Source organism: Xenopus laevis, chromosome 8L (assembly GCF_017654675.1).
Source record: "Xenopus laevis strain J_2021 chromosome 8L, Xenopus_laevis_v10.1, whole genome shotgun sequence".
NCBI lineage: Eukaryota > Metazoa > Chordata > Amphibia > Anura > Pipidae > Xenopus > Xenopus laevis.
This window is the reverse complement of record NC_054385.1, coordinates 29,690,348-29,716,820: the sequence shown is the minus strand read 5'-3', so window position 1 is coordinate 29,716,820 and position 26,473 is coordinate 29,690,348. Positions and strand designations below refer to the sequence as shown.

At 43.7% G+C, this 26,473-nt stretch overlaps 1 protein-coding gene, 1 long non-coding RNA gene and 2 other non-coding genes across 5 annotated transcripts in view; 3 read left to right on the top strand and 1 right to left on the bottom strand.

The window, feature by feature from the left end:
- The window catches only part of LOC121396962, a 338,181-nt gene that overhangs the window by 247,378 nt on the left and 64,330 nt on the right, over window positions 1–26,473 (bottom strand). The window lies entirely within an intron of this gene.
- On the top strand, window positions 7,492–11,683 carry LOC121396964. The gene is made up of 4 exons (XR_005963282.1): window positions 7,492–9,191; window positions 9,285–9,424; window positions 9,551–9,636; window positions 11,513–11,683. It is a non-coding gene; the product is annotated as an uncharacterized LOC121396964 (long non-coding RNA).
- On the top strand, window positions 8,061–8,141 carry LOC121397450. The gene has a single exon (XR_005963675.1). It is a non-coding gene; the product is annotated as a small nucleolar RNA SNORD62 (small nucleolar RNA).
- LOC121397453 lies at window positions 8,428–8,508 on the top strand. The gene has a single exon (XR_005963678.1). It is a non-coding gene; the product is annotated as a small nucleolar RNA SNORD62 (small nucleolar RNA).

Genomic DNA, 26,473 nt, shown 5'->3' with positions numbered 1-26,473 from the left:
ACTAACAATTTTCTGCAGTCTAAGGTTCGGCTGATGACCAGCAGGTGGCGGCGTTGTTTCAATTTCATTATACAAGCAGTGTAAAAACGAACCTCTTTTAAACTAGGAAACAAAAATAGTGTGAATTGTGAAAGAGCTTAGATGGGGGTTTACATTTCTTCTCGTGTCCTTTAAGTATGAGGCCTCAGACCAGAAAGGGAGAGATTTAAAGGTTATGCTGCTGTTCTGCTGGTGAGCCCAGACTGATATGAAAGGCCACACACATGCCAATGTGGCACCAACACCATGTAGCCGACTCATGCAGTCACCTTGCACCATAGGCTAATCAGGCAGACTCCGCAGATTTTGGTGCCGAAATGCGTCATTTTGCATTTTGCTCCAAAATCCGCCCGCCTTTCAAAAGGCAAGGGGAGTTGCCCTCAACAGATCTTATCGTGTATGGCCACCAACTGCTGGCTAACTGCTGGATCAGCTTCCTTAAGTTAGCCATAGCATAGACACACAGATGATAAGTTTCGTAAGACATTCGGTGCATGTATGGTAAAATTTTGTTCAGGCAACTTTGAAGTCACCAAAACAATTGGCCACTGTTACGGCTGAATCGTCCGATACAGGTTGAATTCTGTTGTTTCTACTTGTATATCTGATGATAAAGCTGAACACGTCACCTTTAGACGCAAGTGTTACCCCCCCCCCCTCTAAATGCAACAAAGCAGAGTTACTGATCAATAGCAGTTTTGCACACTGGTTGGGAGCAATTATTTCAGTTCCGTTTGCCCCAGGTGGTTCTGGTTGGTTGGGTGATGTTTGGGCCACGTGCCTGTGTGCTCACTGAGGGTGCTGTGGATACTAATGACTCTCAATTAGTCTCCAGTTTATGTGGCTTGTGAGTCTGAAGGGCTGTGAGTAAAAACTAAATTAGAGAAAATATCCCAAAAATATCCCAATGGGTAAGGGTAGAGTTCTGCATTGGGTTGAGTACCTGTGGAATACCCGCAAAGTGGTTTGGTTTCGGGCAAAAAGTCGCTGATTCCTTGGCCATGCAGGCAGCCCGCGGGTATTCCGGCTGGGTACCCAACAAAGTGTGGGCTTGATCCCCCCCACCCACACTTGTGGTTTTTGGGACAATTCAGCACCGGAGTGACTTCACTTCCGGGCAAATGTGACAGCACTTTGTGTCCCCCAGGTCAGAAAGTTAGTTGGCCTATTGCCGGTTGGGTAGCAGGAACATGGGGGTCAAATTGTGGGCTGCGAAGACGGGTTGCAGATACAGGTCATGTACGGGTTTCAAGAAAATGGACCCTCGTGGGACTCTAGGTCAGGGCTGGTTGGATTTGGAAGGAGGCCGGCATCATGGCTGGTGCGGGGGCCCAGGGAAGTTGTGTGTGGGGGCCCCTAAAGCAGCAGCCCTGGATCCCTTAGTCCGACGCTGGACAGAACAATTGCAGGGCCATCACCTCAGTGTTAGTTTGCTATGTTAGGAACATTATGCACCTGAAAATCAGTGAGTGAATGTCCTGCTATGGCCCAAACACAGCCCTGACCCCCCAATCCAGCAGAGAATATGGGGCAGTATTTGGCAACTGAGGGGTCAATTGAGAATCTGAATAAAGAATCTGACAGGACGAATGGGCCAAAATGACTGTAAAGTTCTTATTTATTTACCCCAAAATACTTACTATACAACTGGTATTGCCACAAAGGGACTATATGTTAACAATAAATACTCTCTCTGTATACATATTACAATATATAAATATACATGTATATAGACAGATAATGTGTGTGTTATTTGTGTACATTTCTGTGGATCTGTATGTGAGGCTATTCATGGATTTTGCAGTGTGTTTCCAGTAAGAACATATGTCATAAGTCAGGCATCCCTGGGTCCTACAGAGTGCAGCAGTTTGTCCATAAGATAAAGCAAGAAGCCAAGCTCTCACATTTGTTGTTTGTGGGAAAATATCTGACAACCCCCGCCCCCCCCAAATGTGAGTCCCTTTTTCTTTCCCTTACAGCCCTGTCTCTTGTTGCTAATCTACCACTCCCAGCATTCCTCGGCATAAAATCAAGAGTTTAATGCTGGGCCTGCTGAGATCTTCACCCAAAGGGTCTGGACTCCACCAACACAAATACCCTGGTGTGATACCCTTGCCCAAGGAGAGAATCCGTAAGTGTATAGACAGTGGAACAACACACAAGCAAAAGGAACAACAGCTCTTGGCTGCTACAGCTTCAATGGCAATGAAGGGAAGGCAACAGGTCAGTATTATATTGGTCGCTGGCGTAAGTCCCAAAAAACGCTGGCGTCTTTTCCTTTTTACATGTGTAGGGCATTATAATAACTCTATATAATTTTATTAAGGTTCCCTGGCCTTGTGTAGTGTAATGTATTTGATGCAGCATATACGGCCATTATACTTTAACTGCACACCGTATGCAAATTAGCCAACGCTAGAGTAACTTAGAACTGCTGAGCGTATTTTCGCTAGCGCAACTTCGCCAGCGTTCGGTACCCTGTGCGCAACTTCGGATCTTCGTGAATTAGCGTTGTCCAGACGAAGTTACGCCTGGCGAAGTATTGCGATGTGAGCGAAGGCAGCGCTGCTGAATTTGCCCCTTTGAGTATCAATCATGTATTATAAGGGATAATGTTCCCCCTACTGTAAATTATAAGGATATTAGAAGTCATTGAGGGGTTCTGTGACCATATAAATGCACAAGGCTGCAGGCTGAGTTATACAGGGAACTCTGAGTATCACTTAAGATTTTAACATTGCGCTCCTGAGTATACCAGTATTCCATCACTAGTGGGAACCGGTCATTTGCGGGTCCTATCATTTTGCAGGTTAGGGTCGGGTGTGGGTTGGGTTTTTCTTGACCTGCACATCACTACAGACAATATAAATGAGGGCCTGACTTTGAGTGTAATGGAAAAATAACCCATGCTGTATTAGAGTAAAAATGAAGAGTCTTACTTTTAAATCATTTTGGTTCTGGTAATACAAATATCAGCCGCCACTTGGCTGTAAAGACTGCACACACACAACTTGATATATTTACAGTAAGTTGCATTTAAAGGGGTTGTTCACCTTTGTGTTAAGTTTTAGTATGATGTAAATAGACAGTTATTCTGCTTTTATTCAGCAGCTCTGCAGTTTGCAATTTCAGCAATCTGGTTGCTATGGTCAAAATTACCTTTGCAACCGTGCATTGATTTGAATAAGAGACTGGAATATGAATAGGAAAGGGCCTGAATAGAAAGATGAGTAATAAAAAGTATCAATAAAAATACATTTGTAGCCTTACAGAGTATTTGTCTTTAGATGGGGTCAGTGACCCCTATTTGAAAGCTGGAAAGAGTCAGAAGAAGAAGGCAAATTATTAATAAACTATAAGAAATAATGGAGATCAAATAAAAGGTTGCTGAGAATCGGCCTTTGTATAAACATACTAAAAGTTACAAAGTCTTGGGCAAGGTGCAAAGATTAGAAGTGTAGTAAAAGGCCGAGCCTTGAGACACAATTCATTTGGCTCTTATAATGGAGACCTGAGAGTTGCTCCATTCTCTGAATTAAGTGCTGAATGAGTTTGGAGGAGCTGCACCAATAATGGGTGTTATGTGGGTGCCCCTGGACTATCCTTTAGCTTGCACATCACTCAGGCTTGTTACATACAGCACAGGACCTAAATAGTATTTAATTGTCTCTACAGCAAAGTCATATTAGGGCCCCTGTAGTGGCATAACTATAGAAGAAGCAGTCCCTGCAGTTGCAGGGGGGCACAGGAGGTATAGGGGCCCTAATTAATATACTATTTCAATAAATACTAGCAAAACAAATCAACCTTCAGACATTTTTAGGCCCAGTAATATCTAGTTATGCCACTGGGCCCCTGTAAGGTTTGATTGTATGGTAATGAAAAATGTCTTATCAGTCATGGTTTCACTGGTTACTCTTTTTCTTCTGGACCCCTTGTACCATTTGGGCTTTGCAGCAGTTGCAAGCTCTGCTTCATTTAGGGCTCTTACAGACGGCCGTTTTTACCTGCGCTCCATTTTCTTCCGTTCAGCCACAAGGGAGCGCAGGAGTAGACGCACTGAATTATTTTGAATGGGGCTGTACTCACACAGACACGCAGGTAAAATGCAACGGAAGAAAACAGCAGGGGAGCGCAGGTAAAAACGCCCGTCTGTAAGAGCCCTTAAAGTTCTAGTTCTCAATACAGGGATACCCGTGCTACAGATTATGAATGTGGCACAATGATTAGTGTGCAGCCTTTACACACCATTGCCCTGGACTCATGTGCTCTGTGTTTAGGCTTTAATGGGTGCAGTTATGTTTATGGTTAATGAGGCCCTTATCATCTGAAGCTCAAAATAGTAGCAGATTTTGGCAATTTATAATTCAGATTCATCTTGGTGGTCTTGTTTTTATGTAAAAGGTTAGTCTGAAAAAAAGACATAAGTCATGTTCAACTTCAAATGGGGCAATGCATAGTTACATAGTTAACTTGGGTTGAAAAAAGACAAAGTCCATCAAGTTCAACCCCTCCAAATGAAAACCCAGCATCCATACATACACCCCTCCCTACTTTTAATTAAATTCTATATACCCATACCTATACTAACTATAGAGCTTAGTATCACAATAACCTTTGATATTATGTCTGTCCAAAAAATCATCCAAGCCATTCTTAAAGGCATTAACTGAATCAGCATCACAACATCACCCGGCAGTGCATTCCACAACTCACTGTCCTGACTGTGAAGAACCACCTATGTTGCTTTAAATGAAAGTTCTTTTCTTCTAGTCTAAAGGGGTGGCCTCTGGTATAGTGATCCACTTTATGGATAAAAAGGTCCCCTGCTATTTGTCTATAATGTCCTCTAATGTACTTGTAAAGTGTAATCATGTCCCCTCACAAGCACCTTTTTTCCAGAGAAAACAACCCCAACCTTGACAGTCTCCCCTCATAATTTAAGTCTTCCATCCCTCTAACCAATTTAGTTGCACGTCTCTGCACCCTCTCCAGCTCATTTATATCCCTCTTAAGGACTGGAGTCCAAAACTGAACTGCATACTCCAGATGAGGCCTTACCAGGGACCCATAAAGAGGCATAATTATGTTTTCATCCCTTGAGTTAATGCCCTTTTTTATGCAAGACAGAACTTTATTTGCTTTAGTAGCCAGAATTAGACAACGTGTTATCTACAAAGACCCCTAGATCCTTCTCATTTAAGGAAACTCCCAACACACTGCCATTTAGTGTATAACTTGCATTTATATTATTTTTGCCAAAGTGCATAACCTTGCATTTATCATCATTGAACCTCATTTTCCAGTTTGCTGCCCAGTTTTCCAGTTTATACAAATCACTCTGCAAAGTGGCAGCATCCTGCATGGAACCTATAGTTTTGCACAATTTAGTATCATCTAGGAGATTCCTAACTATTACTAAGCACTGAGTGCTTGGTGTTATTAGGCAAATAAATCTAGAGTCACTTTTGGTGCTAATTCGCTAAATTGTGATTCTAATCTCTTACATCTTTCCCCAAGCCACTGCTCCTCTATCATGAACAATTCAGTAGCCTTGAAAAGTTTTTAGCAGGGCTTTGGCTTGGTATGCCCCTACGCCCAGGGTCCCCAAACTTTCTTTTACCCATGAGCCACATTTAAATATAAAAAAGTTGGGGAGCAACACAAGCATGAAAAAAAGTCACTGGTTGGGGATCATTGCCCTATGCTGTAGGCAAACATGAACTACAAAACGTTTCCCCACCAGTTCTGTACTGCCCATGTGCAAGTTTCACAGAACAGGATTTCCGGCCCTGGGTAATAAGTTAATGATTAGAGTTACTAACAAAATGACCACTTCTTCCTCTAGATCACTTGGATGGGTAATGTAATAAAAGGTACATGGTTTTCCAGCTCTGGTTTTCCATATTAACTAATTCAATAAAAACCATGTTTACTGCCTGTAGGCTGCCAGCCCACGTAGGGACTACCAAATAGCCAATCACAGTACTTTTTTCATGCTTGTGTTGCTTCCCAACTCTTTATCAGTTGAATATGGCTCATGGGTAAAAAAAAAAGTTGGGAAACCCCACTCTATATACATATATACCAGTGCAAAATGCATGCTATCAGCTGTCAGGGACTGCGAGAAGTTGGCACCAAATGAATTACTGTGATATAACTGCAGCATTGAATGGAAATTGGTGAAATGTGCATGAGGATCAACAAAAACCCACTCCTGCACTTGGAGTTATACTCATATGATAAACAAGGCTATAAATACCTGATTTCCTGAATAGGTATTTTAGGAACAAGGCAGTAGAGAGCCTCTAGGGGTAACTATCTGGGATTCCTACTGATAGATGAATGCTGTTGATGCACTAGTTATAAGAAGGGCAAGTGTGACACAGCTGCTATACTGCAGAATAAATTAAACATTTTAGGCCTTTTTTTACAAAAAGAATAAGTTCAAAGTCTCCCCATGTTTTTTTCCCCACCATAATTCCAATATAACTGCCCTGTTAAAACTAGTGCAAAATTTGGCTGTTACAATCTGGGTAGAAAATTGCCAAATGAATTGGGTACCATCACCCCCAGTAAAACCCAATCACGTGACCAGCAGATGAATAGAGTTAAAGTACATTTACGGGCATCAAACATAATCAAACATAATAGATAAATTGTTAGGCAAGCGGTCCAGGCGCCACAACCACAGACCACCAATTGAGGGATACAGTTCTATTCACCAAATAATCAAATGATTGAAAGGTATCAGTTAACTCCAGGGGTGATAACATGTGCACTCCTAAGTGTTTCAATCGTTCTGAAAAAATGGTACATAAATGAGTAACTACTCCATGCAATAACAACTCCCAGTGTACAGTAGCTGCTTTCTGGGCCCTCCCTCCCGCATGCTGGCTTGTGACCCCTGCTGGTGACAGGTAAGGAAAAAAAATGGCTGGGAAGCAGACCCTGCAGTCCAGGCCTTCCTTTTCGCTGGTCCTCCCTGTGTAGGAAGCAGTCGGTTGCTCTCTGCCCAGCTTCTTTCCAGTTGTAAATGTATAACTAACATTAGCCTTAAAGGAGAACTAAGCCCCTTTAGGTACAACAGCCCCCCTTAATTACCCTTTGGCCCACCTCTCCATCCCCACACAATGTATTGTGTAGAATGGTGCCCCTATTTGAAAAAAATAAATAAAAAAGCAGATCAGTGCAGCGGAGTTCCCAGGTGCCATCTTCTGTCCATTCGGATACTCTGAGTGTCTCACCGCCGACACTGACCCTGCAGGGGAATGCGCAATTGGAGCTAGTCAGGAAGCGATTCAACTGCTGGGTCTCTGTCATCGAAGAGACTGAAGAGTATCCAAATGGACAGAAGATGGCGCCAGGGAACTCTGCGTTCTTAGCTCAAGTTTCCAAAGAGGGGCATTTTTTTTAACTCAATGTGCGGGATGGGAGAGATGGGGGGGGGGATCTTGTAGGGGGGTTAAGTTCTCCTTTAATGATTGGTAACATAACCTGCATTAGAACCAACCATAACCACATCTCTCTTCTTGGTCCTGTAGATGGAGACTGCTTGTAGAGCCTGTGAAAACTCACCCAGTTTGCCAGAGCAGAATTCACCAGCAGGCCCTGGCTCAGGAATTCAGCCACCGTCTAGCGTGGAAGCCTCCACCGGAGTCAAATACAGCTCATTTGGAGATGTGTCAATGCCACCCATGCCCATTGCTTCAGTTGCACCATCTGCCTCCATGCCAGGTACACATTTCATAACGTGCCGTTTCAGTTCAAAAAGAATATTTCTAGAGAGTAAAAGTTCCTTGGGGGAAGCTTGACTGTGAACTCTGCTCTCAGTGGACCAAGTTTGTGTGTGAATGTAATCAATGTTGTAACGTTTACGCCCACATCTGTGTTGTTGCCCTGACGGCAGGGGGTTTAAATTTGCTGTATAGACATCAGTATTGATATGATGTGTCCAGTGATCCAACTTCTATTTTACAATCCTTTGCAACGTGTCCTAGATAAAGAAATGTTATTCTTAGTCTCCAGGATGTTCCAAGAGATCCTGCTGACCTTTCTCTATGTATTTAGAAAGGGACTGAGGAGAGTCTGTTATTGAGAGACTGACAGTTGGGCTTCCAAATAGAACAGGACACATTGTATCTATGAGCAATGACCCACCTTTAAGCATTGGCTATGTCTTTCATCTTCTGTTCTGTTATTTTGCACTTACTATACAATGTCGCCTTTATTGTTCCAGGAAACCACATCCCACCCCTGTACCTTGTCTGGTGCAGCAGACCAAACCTCAACAGCAAGGGTATCAGCAGGCATGTCTCACTGTTGTCTTCAGTAGACACAATTAAAAAAGTCTGTCCAAAATATACTAGTACCCTCTCTGTGTCCAGGTCTCCGTAATGTTCCAATAGATCCTGCTGACCCTTCACTATATACTCAGAAGGGATCTCTGAGTAGATCTCATTACTGAGATACTGAGAGGCACATTAGATGCCTCTTTAGGGCTCATCCAAAGAAAAACAATTAGAGGCCAGCAGAATGTATTAAACATTCAGTTTAATATGTTATGTTACATTTTTGGGTTTGATGTTACCTTGCTTTTCCCAAAAGGCTGCAGCCGCGCAGCAGATTCCCTGCAGGCACACCTCCCTGCAGGCTCAAGCTCACCTTAGTTTGTGAGGCGGCCTCCCCATGTTCCAGTTGCAAGAAATTTACAGCCGTTCAGGTAAATGCAGCAAATCTTTCACAATAACTCAGAGACGTTTGGAGATCTCCATTCTTCCTAATTAAGCACTGCAGGTTTAACATGGGACTATGGCAGTTAGACGTTTCTTCATTTGACCTAGCAAAGCAGTGAAAGGGTTTAGGTTTTGCCTTTGCACAGTTTCAGATCACATGTAGTCCTGACTGAAGAATCTATTTTTATTTGCAGGTCCCAGGCTCCCAGGTCTACATGCATCCGCCCAGTGCCATGGTACTGATCCGTGGTATAGACCTCAAGCCACCATATAACCCTTTCCCTGGCATGCAAACACTGGACATGGTCACAACCCAGGCCACGTCCCCTTATCAGCCCCTGAATGGAAGCCAGCAGCTGGTGTATGAAAACCAGCATAACCAGGCCTCCCAGATGATGGACTCACATATGTAATCAGGTAAGATCATCATCGGGCTGTGTAAGACCTGGAATTTGGTTTTATTTGGGTTTAATTTGTTTATCACCTTCTGTTTATTCATGCCAATGCCAGGCTCCCAACTTCAGATGCCCCGATGCAGTTCAGGACAGCAAACCATGATCTTGCCACAGTCCATTCAGCTTTCTCAAGCACAAAACCTGCCTGTAGGGGCTCCTCAGAGAATGCAGACTCCCGTGCTGACAAGCAGAGAGGTAACTTTGTCATTGGAATTTGGCACAAAGATAGACTGTCCTGGAAGCTCAGTGACTCCTAGAGCATGAAAATGGATTGAATATTATATTATTTAACCGTTGTTCAAACTTTTTTTTTCTCCCCAGTCCTCCCAGATGGAGATGAAAAGCTTCCATTTTACAGATGGCAAACAGAACATGCAGACAGCCATGCAAGCACAGCACTCCTATAAGTAAGAGTCTCATGTTGCTGAATGTGGCTTTGGGCAAGTCAGAAGTGTGAATTTCTGTGCTTCTGTCACCTCCTTCCATATTGTACCCCTTCCTTCCATACTGTACCCCCTTCCTTCCGTTCTGTACCCCCTTCCTTCCCTCTCTCCTCCTTCCAGCAACACGCGAGAGAGTCTGTCCCAAGCTTCCGTGTCCGATGGTCAAGTAAGGGTTATGCAGAACATAAAAGCAAAGTTAATCAGTGTTTACTAGTCTGCTGCCATTTGAATATAGAAAGCAGGCAGCTTATTGGTTGCTGTGTGTAAGGTCAAACCTTGTCAATGTTTGTGTATAACCCTGTAAGTGCTAGTTTCAGCTCTATGACATGGAACCTGCTGAACAATCAATCTAGAGGAACATGCTGTGTAGGTTAGGATAAATAATACTTCTTTTCCCCATCTTTTCTTATAATAATCAAGTCCTGCCTCTCTCATTCCATATAGTGACTTGGCCATTTCATTGGCTGCTGCCTGAGCGCCGCCTTTCAGCATGTGCCTGGCTATGATGGCAGCCTGCTTGCTTGTGGGCTTTAGTTTAAGGCAGGTAGCTAGACTGGCAACAAAGACAGGCCAAGAGTTAATTCTTATATTTTTTTGTATTCACTATAGACTTGTCTACCAGGATAAAGCAGTCGTGCTTACCCTTTAACTGCTGCAGAAAGCTATGAGATAAGGATCAGTATGTGGCAAGTAGTATCCAAAATACAATTGTTCAAAAGACTGTGAATTCCGTATTGTGGTGCTATCTGGAAACCTTGCTGCATAAATTGGTTCCAATATTCATACAAAATAAAAAATCAGATGGCACACACTTCAGCAATTGTGCTAAATAGCAGTAGTATAATGATGGTACTATATAATGTTATAATACAATGTATTACTTCTGAGATGTTATTAATAGGGAAAAAAGATAAATATGTAGGAAGGCTGGTATTTTTTTCCAGAAAAGGTGGCAACCCTACACATATGAGAGCACCTTGATAAAGGAGGTTGCACCTCCAAAATGTTGTGTGAAGATCTCAATAAATCACCAAAGATTTAGCACAATTGCTGAAGTGTGTGCCATCTGATTTTTTATTTTGTGGCAAGTAGTGCCTGGTGGTACTGTCCTGATTGCTTTATCTTTAGAAGCAGAACGAGGGTGCAGATGGTGTCGTAACATTTGGAAGTCATACGGACAGAATTGAGGTGTTGATTGATGGCACACACTGTTAATAATGGCGCCATGTGTCTGTGGTTTGTCCAGTGGTAAAGCAAGTAGTCTCCATTTATTCCATTACTCTCTCTGCACCTGGGCCACTTAGTTAAGGTTTTGCACTTTGCCTCTTCTTAAATGGTTGCCTTTCATGTTAAGGCCAAGTTCAGCTAGCCCCAGTGGAAAGTCACCCAGCAGTCGATAGAGTAGCTGTAACTCCTGCTTTGTAAAGGAGCTTCGTGCATGCCTGTTTTGTGCTGCCTCTGTCTTGTTGCTACTTGTGCTTCCAAATATATTCATTAAAACTGTGAACTTGCCTTTATTTGACTGTAAGATGTCCCTTGTCATGGCCTGTAGACAATTCCTATTTGGCCTTGTGCTATAAACGAATCAGCAAAGTCAATAACTATAATTTGAACACCTCCCAAAATAAAGGCCTGACTTGGAAGATTGACTTTGGGATCAGTCATCCCTAAAGTCATTACACTGTGGCACCTAGTTGGCAAGGTGACCTCTTCCAGATAAAGGAGACTCCTCTCATCTGTCAGATGCTCCATCTGTTGGCTAAAGGATTGCATGCTCAGCGTGGACCCACTACAGCAGTTGTGCATATTGTATTTTCATTCTTCGTTTCCATCTTAACAGGTAAAACACAGACCTGACGACAACAAAGGCGACTGAGGTCTCCCAAACTTTCCGAGCAGCCCTCAGCGAGTGCAATGAACCGGCCAGGACTGGGACCATCAAGCCTAGAGTGGTGAAAGTGGAAGAGAGCAAGACTTGAGAGGAGCTCTATTGTGTATAAAGATAAGCTCTTCCCACCTCCACCCATCACATTTCTTCACATCTTGTTGTGCCCTTAGAATTCTTCCTCTGCTGCCTCTGAAGTCACACAGCTAAACCAGACTTTAGCCCAATTCCTTTGAGGGGGGGGGAAGACAACCTGTCGGCATGACTTAAATGGACTTCTGTGTATCATCCGAAGCAGCACTTTCATCTTTTTTCCCTTTATTGCCCCTTTTACCCCAGAATACCATCCCTTACACTCTGTGGCCATGAACTGTCTCTTCTGCCCCATGCTACTCTTTCTCTCTTTAAATTCTCATAAAGCCACATGGCATATTGGCTATGCTTTCTTATTGGTGATTCCCTCTAGCTCCCCTTATTAGGCTGGTTGCTCTTAGTGTTTATATGTTTTAGGCAACCCCCCCCCAAATCCTGTTTTTTCTATTGATCTGCCCCATTTCTGTTGGTCGGCCACATAAGAGGACTGGTTTTAGGCTTTTGTTGTTGGACAGACGCGTAGCCAGTCCATGTTGGCATTTAAAAGACATGCAACTGTAGAGTATAATATATCTTCTCTCCTTGGGTTACTTTTCCATGATGGTGCCACTGAGAGACCCAATCACCCCCATTGCCCCCCAACAGCAATTGTGCATAAGTCAGACTGGTGTGAAGCCACAGCGGCCAAAACATGAACTTGTAACAAGCTTTTTAGTGACCCGCATGAGCATGGCATATTCTGTAAGGCAGATTGACCTCTGTAGGCAACATTGCTTTACGGACCGGTCCAATTGTGTTTTTTTATGGGGCAGATGATCCAGTGTGTCTAGTGCCAGTGCTCACCCATTAAGATCATTTACTGTACTCTTTTCCAACAACCCTTACCCGTCCCTTATCACTGTCCTCAGTTGTCGCCATCAGTGTGACATCATTTTTAACAGCTGTTAAATCATTTCAAACAGAATTCAGTCAACAATTCTACCCAGAGTCATTTTTTTTGGGGGGGGCATGACTTTAGGTTAAGGTCCCTTTGCCACAGTCCAACTGTATCCTTCTCAGACTCACCCCAACTGCTGGCAATGTTTACCCCTTTACCCCTTCTCTTATGTCCCCCCAGAACACTAGAACGTATGTATTTGATATTTGTTTCCTGAACAGAAGACCCTGCAAGGTGCAATATCATTTTGTACCCCACCCGTCCCCCAATTAGGTCCTTTAATTTATACTGTAAATATTTCGGATTACTGTCATGTGATTGTGTACGGATGAAGCCGTATTTATGTGAGTGTCACCAGTAGCATGGGGATTTATTACCCAATGAGACTCTGCCTGAACCCCCATTCCTTGCATTTTCCCCCTGCAGCCGGTCTAAGAGGAGAGCGCTGTGAAATACTGGCATGTGATTGGCCACCTCCTTTCCCAACATAACGATCTTAGTCTGGCTGTGTATATATGCAATGTACAAGTGTATTTATGTTAGCCTTAATCAGAGCTGTTACTTGCTTGGTGCTGCTAGTTATGTATTTGTATATATTTTTATCTTCTTAAAGGGACATTGCAATGCACCTATCAGATTGGACCTTGTGACTTACTAGACGCATACCTCCCAAGTGTCCCATTTTGAGTGGGACAGCCCCGCTTTTGACAGCTCAACCCCTAGTCCCGGATTTGTACTGATATGTCCCGAGTTTCTCTTTCATCTTCTGCACTGAACAGCCAGAAAAAGATACACAGTTTCTAACTTAATTGGCTCTTGGCAGAGAGCCCAGAGTTGATATACAAGATACTTTTGTAACAGTTTTTAGATAAGATAAGAACGAAGACTTGCAGCTTATAGGGCAATTCACCTTCATTAGCAAAATTGTAAGACCTAAAAAATACAGAAATGTGTTCAAACTTTTCTAATGTGCCAAATTTTGTATAATGGACATGGTAATTAGAGGATGTGGTCACAAAATGGGCATGGCCAAAAAATCTTTTTGTACCTCTTTCTGTTTCCAAAATATTGGGAGGTATGGATAGGGTTGGACTGGGCCAGCTGGACTCCGAGAAAAAACCCAGTGGGTCCAGGGGTGATCCTGGCCCCTCTGCCGCCTGAGGCAGCAGCAGTTGCTGCTGCCCCCCCTCCCCTGGAAATTCACTCTTAAAGTACCAGGAGCAGCATTTTTGCTGCCCCCTGGTACCTAGTGGGGCGCTGCTGCCTGAGGCGACAGCCTCAACTCGCCTCATTGGCGAAGCACCCCTGAGTGGGTCCTGGCTCTTGTGGGCCCCACAAGCATTATTGGAGGCTGGGTGCAATACAAAGAGGTCTAGGGTGATGTTGGGATGCAGGAAAATCTGTGGGTCCTTGCAAATGCCAGAGGGGCTGCTGTAAGGTGCCATAGACAGTCACTATTCTGTGGGCTGCTGGAGGATGTTTGGGCCTCTGTGTACTTGGACTGCAGGGTCTATTTAAATCCCAGTCCAGGCCTGTTGGGACAGCCCAAGTCTGAGTCTCTCAAAGTCCCACAGTTGAAGGGAGCAGAGCAGCCTAAGGAATAGTATCTGCCCCTACAACTTGGGTGGCTCACCTTTAAGTTAACTTTCAATATGTTATAGAATATGTTATAGAATAGTCAATTCTAAGCAACTTTTCAATTGGTCTTCATTGTTTATTTTATATTGTTTTAAATTACCTGCCTTACTTCTTTATTTCAACAAATGCTCTGTAAGGCTGCACATTTCTTGTTATTGCTGCTGTAATAGGCAGATAAATCAGGACGATGCAAAGGTCACCTCCAGCCAACAGATGGCAGTGTTAGGCAACCCGGAAACAGCAAGGCTGATGCCATGTGACTGTGTGAGGGATTCTGGGAAATAGGAAGTGAAGGCAACAAGGTCAGGAAAGAGCATGCTGGGAAAGAGGACGTGAAAGCAACAAGGCCAGGAGAGAGCATGCTGGGAAAGAGGACGTGAAAGCAACAAGGCCAGGAGAGAGCATGCTGGGAAAGAGGAAGTGAAGGCAACAAGGCCAGGAGAGAGCATGCCGGGAAATAGGAAGTGAAGGCAACAAGGCCAGGAGAGAGCATGCTGGGAAATAGGAAGTGAAGGCAACAAGGCCAGGAGAGAGCAGGCACAGATCTGGCAGCAGCAGCAGGAGGAGGGAGACAGAGATCCCCTGTGATGTAAAGTTGGGAAAGTGCAGGAGAGGCTGCAGCAACTGCCAGTTCCACTTAGTGTGTCTGTGAGTGTCAGTCAGGGAAGGATTTCACTTTCTCTGCAATTGAGGCCCCTCAGGTTCCAGTTCCAATAGGCCTCACTGTAGCTGGTGCAGATCTAGGGCCCAGTTAGGGACTCAGGGAAATCCGACCAATCCTTAGAAATTATCGTGCGGTTAGTGGGATTGATCGTACATCTTATGATTTTTTGGCCGACATCTGTCAGGAAATTGATCGGCCAGGTTTAAAAATCTTTGTCGGTCCCAGTGCAATCTATCTATGTTTGCAGGGCCAAGCAGGCAGCTACCCTTTGTTTTCCTGGCAAATTGGCGTTTTTAGTTGATGGACAATTCGTACGATCGTTCCGAGATAATCGTGGTCTCACGACTCGGATCTTTTAAAAATCTCAACATCTATGGCCAGCTTTAGTTAGATGGCTTGGGAGATGGTTAGGGTTGCCACCTTTTAAAAAAAAAAATACTGGCCAGTGCTGGGGGAGGATAATAAAGGGGTGGGCCGTGACACAAATGGGAGGGTGGAGCCGGTGTTTAGCCATGCAAAAGGGGCGGAGCCACAGGGTAGCACCACAAAAGGGGTGGGGCCACATCACAGAAGCCAAAGGGGTGGGGCCACATCACAGAAGCCAAAGGAAATGTAAGTTTTTACTTGGAGGGCAAGGGCTTTTGTTAAGGGTATTACAAATTACCGGCAGCTACATTGCCATTAAATTTGTAATCCCGGCCCGGCCCTGGCCGGTTTTTACCGGCTAGGCCGGCAAAATACCGGCCGGTTGGCAACTCTAGAGATGGTAAAAGGGCCACAACTCTAGCTGCCTGTAGTCCATGTCCTGCCCTGTCACTAGTCACATGACAGCTCTGCTCTGCCCAGCGGCTGCAGGGGGGCCCAGGAGGTATAGGGGGCCCAGGAAGCCCTAATTCATATACAATTTCAATCCATATTGTTAAAAAATGTCAACCTCTATACATTTTGGGGGCCTGAAAAATTATTTGCTCTGGAGCCCATTAATTTGTTTGGCTTTCCAGGGCTCAGGCTGCTGGAACGGGATATCAGTTCATAAACTCGTATATAATATAGAAAATGTTTCCCAAGTCTCATTACAGTGTCGCACAGAGCAGAACCCCCAACACAATCTCTTCCCCGCTCTGCACATTATGAAGTCTGGGACACTGAGGGCGGAGTTTAAGAAAAGGGGACGTGTCCATGTGATAACCAGGCGGCGATAACCGAGTTGCTGCTCTTTTCAGACAGAACTAATCCATCTGGAAGAGCATGGCAGCGAGCAGGTATGTGATACATTGTGTTGTGTGTTACTGTATAGAATACGCTTTGTGTGTCCCACCACCAGTGCCTGTGTGTGTGTATACACACACACACAAACATACAGGGCACTGGGGTTGGGACAGAGAAAGCGTATTCTATAAACACCCACATACATATATATATATATATATATACACACACACACACCCATATACTCTGTACCTAATGCTGCCCCGTTCTCTTATAGCTGCTCTGCTACAGCTTCATGTTATCCTACACCTCTCTGTACTGGGATAAACTGATAATTATATTACATCTGGGACATTCTAACCAGCATTGTTCTACCTGGAAATGAATTAGATCTCTCACCAACCCACGAAGCCTGCCGGGCATACTTGCATGTTTCTGTAGTGTAGGGGGTACATTGTCCCTGTATAACTCAGCCTGCAGCCTTGTGCCTTTATATGGTCACAGACCCCCTCAGTGACTTCTAATATCCTTATCATTTACAGTAGGGGGTACATTATCCTTTATAATACATGAGTGATACTCAGAGTTCCCTGTATAACTCAGCCTGCAGCCTTGTTCCTTTAAATGGTCACAGAACAACCCCTCAGTGACTTCTAATATCCTTATTATTTACAGTAGGGGGTACATTATCCCTTATAATACATGATTGATACTCAAAGGGGCAAATTCAGCAGCGCTGCCTTCGCGCACAACGCAATACTTTGGCAGGAGTAACTTCGCCTTGACAACGCTAATTCACAAAGATCCGAAGTTGCGCACAGGGTACCGAACGCTGGCGAAGTTGCACTAGTGAAAATACGCTCAGCAGTTCAAAGTTACTCTAATGTTGGCTAATTTGCATACAGCGTGCAGTTAAAGTACAATGGCTGTATATGCTGCAGCAAATACATTACACTACACAAGGCCAGGGAACCTTAGGGGGTACATTATCCTTTATAATACATAAGTGATACTCAGAGTTCCCTGTATAACTCAGCCTGCAGCCTTGTGCCTTTACATGGTCACATAACCCCTCAGTGACTTCTAATATCCTTATCATTTACAGTAGGGGGTACATTATCCCTTATAATACATGAGTGATACTCAGAGTTCCCTGTATAACTCAGCCTGCAGCCTTGTGCCTTTATATGATCACAGAACCCCTTAGTGACTTCTAATATCCTTATCATTAAAGTGTGTGGGGGGGGGGTGCATTATTCCTTATAATGCATGAGTGATACTCAGAGTTCCATTTATAACTCAGCCTGCAGCCTTGTGTCAATATGGTAACAGAACCCCTCCGTGACTTCTAATATCCTTATCATTTACAGTAGGGGGTACATTATCCCTTTTAATACATAAGTGATACTCTGAGTTCCCTGCATGATTCAACCTGCAGTCTTGTGCCTTTATATGGTCACAGAACCTTTCAGTGACTTCTAATATCCTTATCATTTACAGTAGGGGGTACATTATCTCTTATTATACATGAGTGATACTCAGAGTTCCCTGTATAACTCAACCTCAGTCTTGTGCCTTTATATGGTCACAGAACTCCTCGTTGACTTCAATAACCTTATCATTTACAGTTGGGGTACATTCTCTCCTATAATACACACATGATACTCAGCTGCAGCCTTGTGTCTTTATATGGTCTTTGTATGGTCACAGAACACTTCAGTAATGTCTAATATCCTTATCATTTACAGTAGGGGGTATATTATCTATATAATCTATACAGTATCAGCTCAGTAGTTATATACAGAGAATATTGGAATCAGACCCAGAAACATTGCCTTTTCCATGTTTTCCTCTCTTTATTCCTTACGCTCCCCCTATTTCTTCCTGTATTCCCCCTGGTCTCTTTGTGCTTATTTATTTCACCCACTGCTGCCCCTCCATTCCTACAGTCAGTGACTTGTGGTGTGACCATATTGTGTGCCAGTGGTCTCTTTCTTACGGACAGTTGCTATGGGCATGACTCAGGCAAGCAATTCTCTGCCCAATACGGGAAGAAATTGTATGAACATGTGGGGCCTTTATAATTCTGTTCTACAGCTTCAGTGCTGTCCATTGTTATGTATGTTGTGGCAAATCCTGTGTGTGTGTCTGTGCCCAGGCCAGAGAGTGGAGAGACAGGAGTGAGTGGAGGCCTGTGTTTAATCATCAGCCCCATGTGACTCCAGTCTGAGACGGTCTCTTGTACCTAGGGTTGCCACCTGGCCGGTATTTTACAGGCCTGGCTGGTAAAAATGATGGTTGATCCCAATGTAATTAATAGGGAAAAAAAGATAAATATAAAGGAAGGCCTTGGAGTTTCCCCTCAAACAGGGGTGAGAGCAAGTACCCCAGACCCCAATAACGGTGTTTAATACATCAGCAAGTGCTGGTTCTGTGTCTCACCTGATAACATTGCAGCTTCTCTGCAAGGCACCAGTCCCCCCCCATACTTCTTACTTTGTATCTTTTATGAACCCACCCTGCTTACACGAGGCTGTGTATGAAAGAGATCGTTATCTTAGGACAAGGCTAGACGTGGCGTTTTTACGTTGCGTTTTTAAAAAAGCTCAGTCGAGCATAAATACGCATAAACTGCACTACCACTGAAATTAATGGAAAAACGGACTATGGCAATTCTTACAAGGGCCTTGCAAGCTGATATCCTCCACGGGACGCCAGTATTGGCGTTTTTTAGCAGAAACGCCAATACGTCAGGAAACTACCAAATCAATAGACTCTATGGGATCTGCAGGTTTGAAACCACACTTCATGTAAATATGCAGCGTATTTTAAATATTGCGTCCACATTCTTGCGAGATAAACAACGCATATACGTCTTTACGGCCAGTCACGTAATTACATTGCGTATTGACAATCATTCCTGCTCCATTTTGCATGTAAACAGTTTTTCTATTTCTAAATAGCTTATCTATTTTCTATTTCCAGCCAACGGAATTATGGGGAACAAGAACAATGAGAAGTGCATGGTGGGAAAAGAAACCTACATGCTGAAAAACGCATGTTGGTTTCAGTGGCGTATTTATGCCAGACGGAGCTTTTTTAAAAACGCAACGTAAAAATGCCATGTCTGGCCTTGCCCTTATACACAATGTCCGGCTACGTCAGGGAGGGAGGTAAGGAGAGGGAGTGTATCTGGTCTGGGGGGGCCCAAAAGAGCTAGGACCCACTGGGTTTTGAGTCTGACTCTTATTGGGCTGAATGCAGTGTAATGTCATTTGTTCTAAATTTCCCAGTGCCTCCCACCTGGAATTCTCTTCCTTCTGGGAGTTGTAGACTAGCCAGAGGCAGAGGGGTCTCTCTTGCTCTTTCTCTCATTCTGCACAGGGCCACCATCATGGGGTCACAATCTTCCTGGGCTCGGTGGATTTCAACTTACACAGGGGGCCCGGGGAAGAAGAATCTGCTTCTGAACTTTACAGGTAAGTTCCACTGAAGCCCAATGTTTCTTTTTCCCTTAGCCATTAATGTCTTCACCTTTTAGTAGGGGTCCTGTTCACCAGTGTATGTATACAGATGTGGTTGTGTCTCTTTTACCTTTAGTGTACATATGGTCTGGCCTACATAGTACATACATGTGTCAGTAAGACCTAGGGTTCATTTATAGTGGAAGGCAGTGTGCAAAGTGCAAAGAACAAGTGCAAGCCACCATTATTGGACACTGTCTATTAATTTTTTTTAATTTGTCTTGTGTTTTTACTTCCCTTTTAGAAGGATTTGTTCTTACTATGATACATTTGAGCGTCAGTATCACGTTAAACTAAATTATATATATTTTTATCTTTCCCTCCAGCTTTGTTATGTCTGTATGTGCCAGTGGGTACATGAGTATACAGGCTACATTCCATGATGGGGAATGGAGGACTGGCATGTGTCACTGACAGGTACTGAACTGCTGGGTGGGGTGTAAGGAATCACACTGACATATACCATGGAAAGCAGGGTTTCTTATAAAACAAGAACATGATTAAATTTCACTTTCATTCTTCTTTAACTTTTCTGTGTTTCTTCTCTGCTTATTCATTCCATTTTCACATCCCCCGCTCTGTCTATATGTTACCCCTCCCAAATGTGACCAGTACCCAGAATAAAGACACACACACAGCAGCTTGGTGTTAAATCTGTGTAAGTCACAGTTTTATTGACAATAATTAGAAAACCTGCGCTATTTGATCCTGAGGAAGGCAAAAAACCTCTAGCAAAGCTTCACTAGAGGGAAAAATTCCTTCCTGACCCCTTAACGGCGATCGGATTTGCTCCCAGGATCAATGCACCAAATTAAAGCAAGGGAAGCAGGGTGAGGGAAACAGAATGTAATATGGCAGCATACACATGAGTGCCATTAAGCTGCTAGGTGAACACTGCATTCCTTTCATTCTATTGGACCCCAGGCAGCCTACAGACCCGGCTTTGCAGACTGTGGGATGGAGTGAAAAGAAATGCAGGGTTTACCAAGCAGCTTAAGGGTGCTCTTGTCTATGAAACCATATTTTAGGTATAAGTGGGGGCACCGCTGTTGGAATTACGGTGGAGGAAATGGAAACAGAGGGGAAAATGGCAGCATACACATGAGCACCATTAAGCTGCTAGGTGAACACTGCATTCCATTGGACCGCAGACTATAGACCCGGCTTCTGAAGTCTGAGGGATGGAGTGGAAAGGAATGCAGGGTCTACCAAGTGGCTTAAGGGTGCTCCTGTCTATGGAACCATATTTTAGTTATAAGGGGGGAGCACCACGTGTGGAATTATGGTGGATTAGAGTGGAGGCAGCGCTGGTGGAATTGCGAATGGCTCACTCACCTCTGTGTCATGAAGATGACCTTCATGGAGGGGCATCGGTACTTGGTACCGAGGGAACTGCCGGTGGTGTTGGTGGCTGCTTGGTGGTTGCGAGGGCTGTCTGCAAACAAAACAAAATAACGTTAAACTCATGCCACAGGTTTTTACATTAGCAAGTGATATCTTTGTAGAAAATTCCATTACATTTTGGGCCATTTTAATCAGAAATATGGCAGTTCAGCAAATTAACATTACTAAATGCGTTTGTAACATTTACCTCGACTTTCTGTGATTATGGGACAAGTTTGCAAATCGCAGGTTTCTCTGCATTTTCAAGCCTTTTGATCCATCCCAATTCCTTGCCAAAATGATGAAGATACACTTCCCATTGGTTTCTATGGCATCTCAATAGGTTTTAGTTGCACAGGAGTTATATGTTCTTTTTGTGGTTGTTTTTTACAAAACAGCAGCATTGTAATGGATTTCAATACATCAGCCCCTTATACTTTCCATTACAAAATAGTAATATTTTAAGAAATATATTCATTAGAAACTGTACCTGGATATCTCTCCAGGTTCTTCTGAGAATGGCCTGGTTCATCGCCTCTAGTGTTTTATAGAGGTATCTCAGTTGGGCTTTGGCCTTCCTCTTGTCCTGCTGGAACTCGGACATCAACCTCATCTTCCACCACCTGGTGTTTCTCATGCTTTCTTTGGCCATCCAGTAATCATAGAGCGCCCATTTCATTTGGCATATGATGTCCTGCCTCATGCACTTCAAATAAAGGGCCGCCAGTGGTCCCTCAAACTCCATGATCTCACAGATCCCCTCCTCCTCCATGTAGATCCACTCTAAGCCCTAGAGAAATGTAAGAAACAAGAAGACATTAAGGTTTCCAGCAGTTTGTGTTTAATCCCCAGTAATAATGAGAGAAACAATTTCTTCCCTTAGGCACAATAAGCAAAGCAATATGTATTTATTACCACTAGGGGAGCTGTTACATTGATCTCTATAGACAGAGCAAATAACATGGCAACTCTCACTAGTAAGTTCTAACACTAAATATGGGAATTGTAACACTCGGGGCAAACACTAAGCTAAACCCTGTTATATTTCTATTTAATCACATTTACATGGAAGATACACAATGTTTATCATTGGGTTAGTATCCCCTTTAACCCCTCGGGTACCTTTGTTAGCAGCCACTTTAGAGAGCAGACTTACCTTCTGATTGCCTTTTATTGAAAGGCGGTCCATGATGGCACGCAGGCCCATCTCCGACGCTCCTGTAATATAAAATAGAGATTTGGGAAGGTTAGAGTTAATGTGGAGAGGTGCCATATGTATAGAGACAGCACATAGGAACAATCACATTTACTAATAGGATTTATTTGCCATGATATTATGCCCAGCGCAATAGTAAATGAGCCCTATTTTATTGTGCTTTTAATGAACCTGTTGAACAGTAACTTTTCTAATGCTCTGATTGGCTCCCCATCTGCTCTAAATTGCATAATACATAATTTGCCCCACCTCCAGTGGAGCCCAATGTTAGGGGTGCCCTGGAATTGGAAAACATACAGTCCAGTTTTAAGTAGTGGGATAAAGTGAATTGCCGGGGTGGGGCTGTACAGTCAATTTCAGGGACAATAGTGGGTTGGGACCAACCTGGGGGGACTGCCATGTACAGGGACAGATAAAAGATGAATCCCCCGACTCACAAATCTACAGGTGAGAATAAAGAAGAATAGCTATAGCTACATCTATAATGAGCAACATGGCAACTCTTACAGCCAAGGGATAAGCTAATCTTACTGTTCCAAGCACATGTTATAGAGGGGGAAATACAGGAGCAGTACCTTTGTCCAGAGGATCCCAAATGGGAAGATGTTATCTCTGGCAGGGGGTCACTGAAGTCTTCTTTCTTCTTTGTCTTCTTCTCTTCTCTTTGCTGCTCTCTCTCTTCTTCTTTCACTGTCTCTCTCAAATCTCTGTCTCTCTCTCAAATCGATATCTCTCTCTCAAATCGCCGTCTCTCTCAAATCGCTATCTCTCTCAAATCTCTTGGGATATTTCACTTTTTGGGGAGAAATAAGAGACTGTTAGAAGGAGCAAATTAATGCCAATGCATAAACTACAGATCCCATAATGCACTGTGAGGTCTTTACCCACTATAAGGCTATTACTGGAAGTGAGGGAGCCTGACTGCTGTTGCGTGTGCTATTTAGCTGACAAAAATGTTGGGCAACCAGGCTGTAGACTTTTATCACTGGCATGTGGAAAGGGCCTTCATCTCCCATGATGCACTATAAGGGTTGACCATAAGAGGTAGGTAGCATCTGTATTGCTTATAATGTCATGATGAGGGCTGGCTTGTAACAGGACTACAGATCCCATCATGCTATATGATTCCTTGGATATAGTAATACAGGGGTCATCTCCATATTCCTATTGAATCCATTTCCCCCTGCATGTACCCAGTGTGCCTGCTTCCCATAACCAGCTCTGCTCTGATCAGTGCCCCCTGCACCCATAATGCCAGGAATCCTAAGGGCAGACATTTATTCTTCTGATTTGTGCTACTTGTCTTTCTACTTAAGCCTCTCTGAATCGTCCCCCACTCTAGTGCTGAGGCCACTGACTGTTGCTACGACGAGTGTGACCGTTGGCAAATGACCGTTGGCAAATGACAGTTGGAAAATGACCGTTGGCATTTACAGCAGAGGCAAATAAAATTGTCTAATGGTTCAGAAAAAACTACAAAAACAAGTAAAACCAAACACCCATTGCCTTAGAACTATAAGTTTTTCTGCTCTCACTCCCATTAGAGAGGAATATGGGGAGATTTTAGGCACTTTGACACCCACATGTGTTAGTAGATTGGGGGGCAGGGCTGCCATCAGAAGCCCATTTTCAGCTTATTCCCTGTATAAGTGTAATATGTAGGTGTCTGTATCCAAATAAAAAGACAAGTCAGTATTAATGGAATATATGTTCAGTGCCTCTCAACAGGCTGCAGTCCCCGTGTACAATTACAGACATGTCACATGTAAATAAAGTAATAGCCAGAGAGCACAATGGATCTTATACCATCATAGTGTATTTATTGCAGGAAAGTCATGCCAAGTTGCCTTAAATGACTCCCCCCTTTCCTGCTTGTCACACACATGTCATTTGGAACAGTTTCATGACAAGCAGCTCCCCAAGCAATTAGAGTGCTAGGCAATGGGACAATTTTGGCAGCGATGGCCCCACTACCCAAGCTACTATAAATGATGGGTGACAAAACACCCGAAATTGCCCTTTGTATCATCTAAATATGCCCCCCCTGCTCCCCGTAAATGGATCAGCTGCACTTACCTCTGAGTCCAGAAATGAAATAACGGTCATCTGTACCTGAGCCGTTACATCACCTTCCTTGCAGCTTTCAGCCAATCAGAGCTGAGCTGGGAGTGATGTCACGGAGATAAGGCATGATATCCCAGTAACTGACAGCCAATCACATGCTCAGGTACAGATCAAACTTGCACAGTCTAAAACAACACTAATAAAGTCCAAACATAAGCAGCTTTAGAAGCAGCGCCCCCATCAGATCTCCTGGGACCCCTGACTGGACTCCCCCTGTCCCCATTTAGATCTGTGTCTGTCACTGAACTACAGCTCAGCTACTAGTTATCACAGGGACTGCTGGGTAGTTTAGCAATGGCTAGAGACATACACAGATCAGTGAGACAGTGATGGGGGCAACCACTGAGGGGGTACAGGGGGTTCTGTATTCAGCGTAGGAAGTGTAACTTTAGTAGCAAATGTCACATATAGAACAAAAAGTTTGATTCTGTTGTGCCACATATTCCTGTATGTTGCACTAGCATGGAGGATGCTGGGAGTTGTATGCCCCAGTATCTAAAATAACATCTTTTCTATCGCTGCCGGCCCAGTCCGACCCTGTATGTTGTTGATCCACATCTTGGCTTTTGGGCTGGAAGCTGTAGCCCTGATCCAATGGACTGTTAATTGCCTATGACAAAGCTGTAGCTACAATGGTGCATTATAATTGTATAATTATATTATGTGTTTATATTCAGGAATGTGCGTTTCTCCCTGTTAGCAGCCGGGGCCGCTATTAGAAATCACGGGGCCCCGTACAACAACATTTTCAATTTTGACTCTTTTAGTGACTTTGGGTCTTTTCGCCTCTTCAGGACTTCAATTTCGGGTGTTTTCGTGACTTTGGGTCTTTTCGCCGCTTTGGGACTTCGGCTTTTCAGCACTTCTGCATTTCGGCTGTTCGTGACTTCAGAAGGAGGCGGCACGGCTTCAGCGCTGTAAAGGCCCGGCTCTATTGAAAAGTTCAGACTTTAACAGACGGGTAAAATCATTGGTGGGTACCACTTGGTTAAGCATCACTCAATCAATCACTAATAATTTTACATTTAAAGGGGTGCTTCACCTTAAGTTACCTTTTAGCATGTTATAGGCTAATTGTAAGCAACTTTTCAATTGGCGCTTCGTTTTCCGAAGTTGCCTCACGAGGAAACTTCGGGAGACTTCGGAAAACGAAGCACCACGTGTGCTTTAGCGCAGGCGACTTTTCATTATAGCGGACGGGAAGACAAGCGAAGGCAGTGTCCCCCGGAAGAAGAGGCGATTAGTCGCCAGGTGATTAAATCTCCCCTAATCTGCCCGTGTGTCACAAGCCTTAATGTTATCACGACTTTTTATTACTTATCTTTCTATTCAGTTTCTCTCCTATTCATACGCCAGTCTCTTATTCAAATCAATGCATGGTTGCTAGGGGAATTTGGACCTTAACAACCAGATTGCTGAAATTACAAACTGGAGAGCTGCTGAATAAAAAAACGAAATAATTCAATAACCACATATTATAAAAACCAATTGCAAATTGTCTCAGAAGATCACTCTCTGCATCAGACTAAAAGTTAATATAAAGGTGAACAACCCCTTTAAGATCAGTGATGGGTGCCTGTATAAGGAACACCTGGGAGCAGAATAAACGTGGTGGCTCCTCTATTTCCATCAAAATACTCAATACTTGGGTTGTTAAAATGGAAGAGGAGCACTGGGCAGGCTGAAAGGTTAAGTATCATTTCCACTGTCTTCTCTTGTATTAAGACTAATAGGGGACAGCTGAATTGTGCTTAGTACAGGGGAATACCTATGCTGCCATAGTTTTATGGGATCTCTCTGTACAGACTATGAGCAAGCTTAGGGGCTGTTCCTGCTGAATTGTGCTTAGTACAGGGGAATACCTATGCTGCCATAGTTTTATGGGATGTATTGGTGCTGGTGTCTTTATGATATTTATGGGCTGTTGCTGTTACATTGTGCTTAGTACAAACGAGTATTACAGACTATGAGAGAACAGGGAGGTGCCAGTGATATCAGGGGTGTAATTGTTGCCTTGACAAAAGTGCAAATGGAATATCTGCTTTACATTCACTGACTATGTCCCATATAATGTCAGGCCATTCCCCCTTTTCCCGTCAGGTAAGAGACGTAACACATAAGACAAGGG